Source organism: Cryptomeria japonica, chromosome 6 (genome assembly GCF_030272615.1).
Source record: "Cryptomeria japonica chromosome 6, Sugi_1.0, whole genome shotgun sequence".
Taxonomy (NCBI): Eukaryota; Viridiplantae; Streptophyta; class Pinopsida; order Cupressales; family Cupressaceae; genus Cryptomeria; species Cryptomeria japonica.
In genome coordinates, this window is record NC_081410.1 from 208,460,718 (window position 1) to 208,470,445 (window position 9,728).

Here is a 9,728-nt window from a genome sequence, read left to right on the forward strand (position 1 = left end):
TTTATTAATAAAAAGTTTCATAAATTTGTATTTAAATTTAATTATAAAAAATGCAATAAGATCTTCATTTTGGAAGAAAACCCTTTAAAATACCAAGGAAAGGGACAATAAATGCAAATATTTTTTTTTATAAGTTAATTTATTGAGGATGGTCGCTCTGCAACTCTGACGAGGATCTGTCATACGAGGTGTTGTGAGGGGTCGACCCCTTGTTTGTGGAGGAGGTGGTAGGCCTCCTCCATCGCGGTATCTTTGTCGTCCTTCTCGATTGCGTTCTCTCTACTTTTATTAGGTCATATTTTATTGTACTAATTGTGCAGGTCGAGCGAGCGAAGGTTTATGTGCCCTCATGGAAGGCGATTCAGGTGGTCTAGCAATTAATAATGCCCATCCTAATGCCTTGAGTAATGAAAACGATGGCGTCTAGGGCAAGTCATTCAAGGCAATGTTGGAAGGAGCCGAGAGTCTGGTTTTTAAGACTGTGAAATTTGTGTTGGTAAGTGGTTCTGATGCCGAAGGGGATGGAGGAAACCGACACAGAGGTAAGGTTTTTGACCCTCCTTTGCATAAATTATTTGTAACTCCTAATAAATCTATGGCGAATGTTATTTCTTTGGAAAAGGATAGACTTAGAGATATGACTTTTTTTGCCGCGATTAATGTGGATGCCTGCACTGCTATGAAGTTTCTTGATGATTGGTTTTAAAATGTGTGGAACAAAAAATTAGGGTTTCATATTTCCTTTTGTCGTATGGTGCAAAAAGGTTTATTTGTTGAATTTTTTAAATATCAAAACTCAAATTGTCGTTGTTGATAAACAATTCTGGACTGTTGGTAGATGTACCTTTCATGCCCTAAATTGCTCACATGATGCTATCAATGAAGAGATTATTGCATTATCATGCCCTAGATGGCTTCAATTAAAGAATCTCCCTCCCTTGATGTGGAAATTTATCCCTCAGATTATCGAACTGATTGGGAAATTTATCAAAATAGATAATTTCCCATCTCTTATCCTACACGTATCCTTGTCTCGGTGAATCCTGGATGAGACATTCCGAAAGCTATTGAATTTTTGATTGATAATGAGCCAATTTCTTGTCCTATTGAGACTCTTCGCGGGATTAATTCGTGTTTTCTCTGTCGAAAAGAAGGGTACATCAAAAGATTTTGCCCTACTTTGTTATCACGACACGATGCCACCAAGAACCCTAAACGGGGAGAAGTGGATGCGGTCGGGTCAAAAAAGGCCCCCCTACTAATAATTCTAATGATTCCACACCTCTGTTAGAGAAAGTAAGCTCCCTAAGGGAGACAATTAATAAAGCTATATCTTATAATCCTAAAGAACTGCATGTTATTGAATCTAATGCAAAATTTGGCGCTTTCAACGCCGACCCTCTATCGCACTGCAGTTTCAAAGGCCATATCTCAGATGAATGAAGGCTATAAAAATAAACTTGAGTTCGTGGTTCCCAAATCCAAAAAATCCAGATGGAAAAACGCCCAACAATTAGCGATTGAAAAATTGCATGGTGTATCTAATCCGCTTGTGAGTAGGATTGACTCTGTTGAACCCATTGTTACCCCTATGGAAGATGATATTCAAGAGCTTCCACCGGAGGCCAAATTCAGAGGTTATAAACCTAAAACCTCTCTTGTTAAGAATATGGTTAAATAATTTGAAGGACTTGACCGTAGTTGCAATGGGGAAGGCAAGGGCAAAAACTCCTCCCCTCCCTTCGATGACCCAAACTCCCTCAAGATTTTCAATAAGTTTGACACCTTAGCGAATTCTAAACCTATTAAGTCAAGATCTTGTGAGTTAGATGGGAATTTGGATCCTCATAGAGAGGAAGGAAGTAGTGGCATTATCTCTCCCATTGTTACTACGACCAAATCCCTCGCTAACAATTGCGATGTGGATAAAAACGGATGTTGATTTCTTTGGAATCATTGCTATTGACTCCATGATTAAGATATCTAACCCTAATAATCTCCCTACTCTAGCCAGTTTGGGCTTTATGTCTGGAGACGAAGATTGGAAATTTGAGACAAAGTTTGAGAATTCGTTTGACTACTCAGTAGCCTCAGGGGAGTCTGAGCAAGATGAGGGTTCCCATTCTATAGATGAAGAAGATGAAGGAGAACAGAATAATATTGATAACAAGGAATCTAAACCCAAGAGTAGGAGAAAGAGGGGGCGACCTAGGGGTTCCAAGAACAAGATTTCCCCTATGGCCAAGAGAATTAAGGCAAAGAAGGAGCTCCCTAAGTGTTTCAACAACTTTGTAGCTGTCAAGGAGTTCAGCTACACTCAAAGTTTGCCATGAAATACATCTCATGGAATATTCGGGGTATTGAGTCCCTTGACAGGAAGTATATTATCAGGAGATTTCTCAATCAACATAAGGATGTTGACTTCGTCATGTTCCAAGAAATCAAGGCAGTCAACTTTGCACTTGAAGTGAATCTGGATTTCATATGGTCGTATTCCATTAAATTCTATACCAAGCATGATAAGGGAAAAGGGGGAATTTCTCTCCTTATCAATCCCAAATGGAGAAATGCAATTCATGGCTCGGGTCACTCGCCCTGTAACAAGGCAGTCAGGGTCATTATTGAAATTGACAATCTTACATTTGGTATATGTTCAATATAAGCTCCTAATGACTACAGAAATCAGATAACATTGTGGCAATGGTTGAACTCCCTCCCAGATATCCCATGGATCTTGGAAGGCGACTTTAATATGGTTGAGAATCAGATAGACAAGAAGGGAGGTGCTAACTTGGAGTGGAAAGGTAGAGAAAGGATTCACTAGGATAGGATGAAGAACTTGAAAAATCTATTTGATCTGCTGGATGGACTTAGGTATATACACAAAAGTATATGGTATACTTGGTGCAACTTCCAAAGAGGTAGTAATAGAATCTATTGTAGGCTGGACAGGTTTTATGTTAACAAAAATCAATTTTCCTTTGTATCGGATAATCAAGGTAGTTCAATGGTGGTCTGGCCTATCACTCTCTCAGATCACCATCCTATTATTACATAGATTGTTACAAGAAACAACACTTTGGCCCAACCCAGTAATCAAGAGAAGTTTCTGCTTAACACTAAATTATTGGAAGATCAAGATACACTTGTTGCCCTCTCTATTATTATATAGTTCAATAGATGGGATACAACCACTCAATCCCATGTAGTTAGATAGAATAAGATGGTTAAAAGTTGGCAATGTTTACTCAAGATTGTAGGGCAGAAGAGGACTAAAGATCAAAAACATGAAGAGAGAATTCTCTCGGATGAACTACATAATGCAGAGGAGAGGGTTCAAGACAATCCTTGTAATCTTGACCTCTCCTTCTATGTTCCCCAAGCAAGAGATAGGTTAAGAAGGATTCAACACTCCAAGATCAGGGGTGATATGATTAGAGCTAGGTCTCAATGGCTACAACTAGGAGATAAAGGATCTAAGTTTTTCTTTAACTTCCTTAAACAAAAGCAGGTCAAGAAGAGGGTAGATAGATCATGGGTTGATGGTAACGAAGTAGTCCATATTGATATCATCGAGGAGGAATTCTATCACTTTTATTAAAGCTTATTCTCATCAGTAGACACTTCTGATTCTCATAATGATCAAGAATTATGCAAAGGACTCATCCCTAGAAGGATCTCAGAGGAATATGTTTGTGCACTCAAGAAGCCTATCATAGAGGGGGAGATTGTGAAACCCATTAAGTCTATTAAGAATGATAAAGCCTAGAGCCTTGATGGGCTGCCTATTAAATTTTACAAAGCTAACGTCAAATGGATCTGCAAAGACCTACTGGAAGTGTATGAAGAAGCTTTCAACCTAAGATCTCTTGGGTCAGACATCAACAAAGGCATTATTAAGCTTCTGCCTAAAGAAGGGGATAAATCCCTTATTAAAACTGGAGACCAATCACCTTGTTGAATGTCTCATACAAGGTTCTTGCCAAAACTCTTGCTCTCAAACTTGAGACTGTGTTGCCTAAGTTAATTTGCACTACCCAAACCAGCTTCATCAAGGAGTGATATATCTTAGAAAACCTTATCACCATTTGGGAAGCTATGGAATGGGATAGGAACTCCAATCAAAATGTTGTCACTTTTCTTCTTGATTACGAAAAGGTATACGACAGAGTGGAATGGGGATTTATCGTTATGATGCTAGAAGCCTTTGGATTCCCCAGGGAATTCTGACAGTTTGGCCAAGTTCTCCTCAAGGATACACATGCATAGATTGAAGTTAATGGTTGTCTCTCTCAAGAGTTTAAATTGGGTATATCCATAAGATAGGGCTGCCCTCTGGCACCTGCCCTATTTGTTATAGCTTTTGATGCTCTATACTACATGTTTAGAGATCGGTCCATTTCCCCCAAAATTAAAGGGATATCACTTCCAAATAAATTTGACTTAATTAATATCCAATTTGCAGATGATACTGCGCTTTTCATTGAACTCTCAAAGCAAAATGTTGAATCCTTGTTGGAGAAAATCCAAATCTTCAAGAGCCAAAATCTCTCAAGCCAAATCCACCCTACTTGGGTGGGCTAATGATCCCCCTGATTGGCTCAACCAATATGGATATCAATGGGGGGGGGCTAACAAGATGATGAGATACCTGTGAATCCCATTTTCTATCTCACCTTGTCTGAAGGAAATGTGGAACTGGGTGAGAAGTAAAATTGATGGAAAATTAAAAAAATGGAACCACAAGTACCTCTCTCTAACCAGAAGGTTACAGGTTTGTCAAAAGATCTTATCGTCATACAACATCTATTATGCCTCAATTTGGATGTTTAGTAATTACAAAGTGCTTGAAACTCATAAAACCATCAAAAAATTCCTTTGGTCTGATGGGAAAGGGAAGAAGAAAATGCACCCGGTGAAGTGGGAGTGGTGTTCCATGGAGAAGAAGTTAGGAGGATTAGGATTGAAGGACTTGAGACTGCAGGGCATGGCCTTGGCAGTTAAATGGATTTTACATGCCCTTGAAGGTAATGAACCGTGGAAAGTTCTTTTCAGAAATAACATCTCTATGGTTGTCCCCAAGAATGCAAAATCTTGGAAAGCATTTCCCTTTTGTGACTTAGTTGCAGGAACTTTCCCAATCTCTATCTCAGGTTCCCCGGTTTTCAGTCCATCTGGAAAGCATGGGAATTGGTAAGGACTATAATTTCTAACCATGAGGCCAGCAGCATTGATTTGATTTGTGGAGAGAGATCAATCTGGTGGAATCTTTATCATAAATCTAAACCTCTTGCTCTCACACAAGGTTGCTCCGCCAAAAGCTGGGCCAACAAAGGTATTTCTTTTTTAAGGATATTATTGTGAATGGTAAACTTATCTCCTGGGAAGATCTTTCTGTTAAATATAATATTCCAGTTTCTAATAAAAGAACTTATTATCTTATGTATAATGCATGTAATTCTTTGCAGCTTCCCAAAAAATGCCAGGTAAAGGAGGATAGATTTCTAACCTATACCTGGATTGATGGTACCATTCTTTCTAATGTTAAAGCTAAGAATATATATAGCACTCTTACATATAATGACTCCATTCTTCAGCATTGCAATGCTCTTTGGCATACTGACCTATCTAGTTCACAGTGGCATAAGGTAATAATGAAATTATGGAGCAGTCCCATGGCTCCCAAGGTAAAGTGTTTCAAATGGATTCTTATTCTTAACCGATTACCTATTAGGTTGGAACAACATGATGATGACATATGTAATATATGCAAACTTCCTGATACTATCTGACATTTTTTTTATTGCAACATTGCTAGGGAAGTATGGCTCATCTTTGCTATATCTATTCCAATGAATGTATCTATTATGGATGTTATTTCTAGCTCTATACAGAGGAGCAAAAAAGACTCTAATCTTTTCTGGAATGTACTTTCTTGTGAAATCCTTTGGTTCATATGGAAACTTAGAAATGAGGATAAGTATCAAGGAAGGGTCAGAACCCTTACTAAGTCATTTCGTACACTCACTTTTTATACTATCATGATGTAAGTCACTATTGTTATGAGGTTGGATAAAGAAAAGTTTCAGAGGTTCCTTCGGGATGGCCACAGCAGAAGGTCCATATATGAACTTTCACATGGACATACTTGGGGAAGGTACACTAGGGAAAGAGCACCATTCATTAATGCACTTGATTCTCTCATGGATGAGATTCAGAGCTGCAGAGATGTTGTCCGAGAGAAAGCAACTCAGTTGTTGCATATGAGAGATGGGAAAAGAGCAGTTTGGATGGAAGGTCTGTTGGGCTGGGCCACTTGGCTGGATATTTAAACTGCTTTTTTTTTGTTATATCATCCTAAGATAGTATTCACCGATGTATCTTATATGGATATTGGGTATATCATATATGTATAGAGTCAACATATTAGACATCTTGCATCTTGTATTAGGCCTCTGTGTATCTCATGTATAGTACTTAGCGTAGTCTGAAAACTTGGTGACAGCATAAATGCTGCGCTCTTTGATATTAAGCCGAACTCGCATATGTAATAGGTTCTTACATTATATCTAATATAAAAAAATGCAAATAAAAACTAAAACAAAAATTTAGAATGTTTTCTCTCTTTATCTTTGCATATCTCTCTCTCCCTCCTATCTTTCTATATCCCCCTATTTCTCTCTCCCTCTCTCTCTATATCTATTTGTATATCTCTACTCTATATATTTGTATGTGTTTATTCTTTTCTCTCTCTTCTTCTTCTATCTCTATCTCTCTATTACTCTATTTCACCATCTATATCTCTTTATATCTCTCTACCTCTTCATCTATGTCTCTCTATCTCTTTCTCTTTATCCACCTATCTCCTATCTTCCTCTCCCCCCTCTATCTCTAGACATATCTCCCCCTTCTCTCTCCCACTCTCCCTAGACATTTATTTACCTCTCTATCTTTATTTCCCATATTTCTTCTTCCTTCTCTCTCCCACTCTCCCTAGACATTTATTTACCTCTATTTTTATTTCCCATATTTCTTCTTCCTTCTTTTCTATTTTCTACTTTAAACTAACCACTTTTGGCAGGAGCTTGAGGTAATGTTTAAAAAAATATATTTTAAATTTTATTGTTAATTCAAATTTATTAAATGTCAAAGCATCAATCAATAAAAATCAAGAATTTAAATAGGTTATCAAATTTTCTAATGTTTATGTTTTTTTAAATTTATTTCAAAATACACAATTTGTTTTATCTATTATTCCATTGGATAATAGTGCTCATTTTAAATGTCAAAGCATCAACTGTTGAGAAGCAAGAATTGAAATAAGTTGACCAAATTTCCTAATGTTTGTATTTTTTGGTCGTTTATTTTTTTTGACAATGCAATGGATGATAAAACCATTTGATTTTATATTATAATAATTTAATAGTACATAAAATTATAAATATCAAACATATAAAATACTTAAATGTATAGTTTTAATTAACTCATTTATATAATGATAAGATAATAATTTTTTATATAATATTATATAACAAATAAAATTACTAGATAATAATATAATAATGTAATATAATTTATATATATTAATGAAATAATTATTATACATTAATTATATATAAATTAAATATAATTGGATAATTAATACTTTTTTTTTGATAGGTAATAGGCCATAGCCGCAATATTTTGAATTATTATTATTATTATTATTATTATTATTATTATTATGTTTGATTAGATTGACCCAAGACCTTCCCCGTCCTATGGAAGGCCAAGAGTCACAGCTTAGAATTCCACTTTAGATGTCCCTATTGGGAATTGAACTTGGGTCTCCACAGTGAGAACCCAGTGTTTTAACTAGTTAAGCTCAACCCCTTGGACGGATAATTAATACTTATTATTAATAGTCATTAATAATAAATAATAGAATACTTACTATGAATAATAATAGATGTTATTAATAATTCATATTATAATAATTTATTATTATACGTTTATTATTATTATTATATAGATTAATTATATTATAATAATTTAATAGTACATAAAATTATAAATATCAAACATATAAAATAGTTAAATGTATAGTTTTAATTAACTCATTTAAATAATGATAAGATAATAATTTCTTATATAATATTATATAACAAATAAAATTACTAGATAATAATATAATATGAATTATTAATAACATAACTGCTCTAACTATTTTACCTGCTATTTCTGGTTCAAGTTCTCTGCAAAATTTGGGTGTAGATACAAGAAAATATCTTGTAAGATCCACTACCCTTCAATCCTGGTTGATTGGTTGTATAAGAAAATATTTGCTTCCTCTCTCTTTAGGGAGCTCACTTCTTCTTTTCTAAGTTTAACTTCCGTGGGAACCTCAGATACTCAATCCCAAGAAATCTCTATATCACAGAATGCAAAGGATAACCTGATTCATTGTTTGATGTTTAATTGCCAACCTTTCCATGTGGTTGATCGCAGTCTTCCCACTGTTGGATCCTCATCGGATACTCCAAATATTGAATTAATGGCACATGATATCCTTATCTTTGTTGCATCGAACTTGATAGATGAAATTTCTCTTGAGGAATTTCTGGAAATTCAGGATGTCCCTTTTGTTGATGTTATACCTCTTGCTCTCAATACTTCACCACCCATTTTCTCACCCCTATTAGAATCTAGTCATGTTGAACACCTTGTGGCTGAAGATAATTCATATTAGCCCTTTCAACCTCCCACCAGCTTGACTTTGATTTTGATCAACATCTCTCTCTTGCTCAAACAGTCTCTTCATCTCCTTTGTTATCTAAAACACCTAAAAAAAGAGGTCGAAAGCCAAAGATTCTTAAAATCCAAGAAGAGATCGCAACAGGTATCCAGACTACAATTGTAGATAAGTTTTCACCCCACACAAGACCGAGAAGAACATGTTGTTCTTCTCAGATGCAATGAGGATCATATCTTGGAATGTCAAAGGTTTGAATGCCTCTAACAAGAGGGGACAGATCAAGCAGCAGTTGGATTCCTCCCAAACAAACATCATTTTATTACAAGAAACAAAGCTTTCGGATGAAGCCTCTCAAAAGATTTGTAAAAAATGAACTTTATGGTATTTCATACATATTCTTGCATTAGGGGCTTCTAGTGGTATTATGATCTTGTGGAATTTCAGGACAATCAAAGCAAAAACTTTGAACCAAGGGACAAATTGGCATCTTATTCTTATTGAAAATTTTGATTTATCCTTTGTTCTCTTTAATATCTATGGTCCAACAACTCCTCAAGAGAAACATGCTCTTTGGAATGCTTTTATCTTGTCAGATCTAATAGCAGGGAGTTCAGAAAATCATCTTAGGAGGTGATTTTAATGCCATCTTGTCTCAGGATGAGAAACAGGGAGGCAATCCTACTGTGTCTAAGGTGATTGAAGACTTTAGATCTTTTATGTCTGATAACACCCTTTCTAACATTTCACCTTCTAATGGTCAATTTACATGGACAAACCGGAGAAATTCCCTTCAAATTGCAAGTAGATTGGATAGGTTTTTCACTTCATATGAATGGATCCTTCAGAAATATACTTTCAGCTCTAAAATTCTATCGTTCTCTGGATCTAACCATTTTCCTATCTCATTATGCTTGGATAAACATGAAGCTTCTCATCATAGACCTTTTAAGTTTGAAAGAATGTGGTTTCGACACCCACACTTTCATGCTCTGCT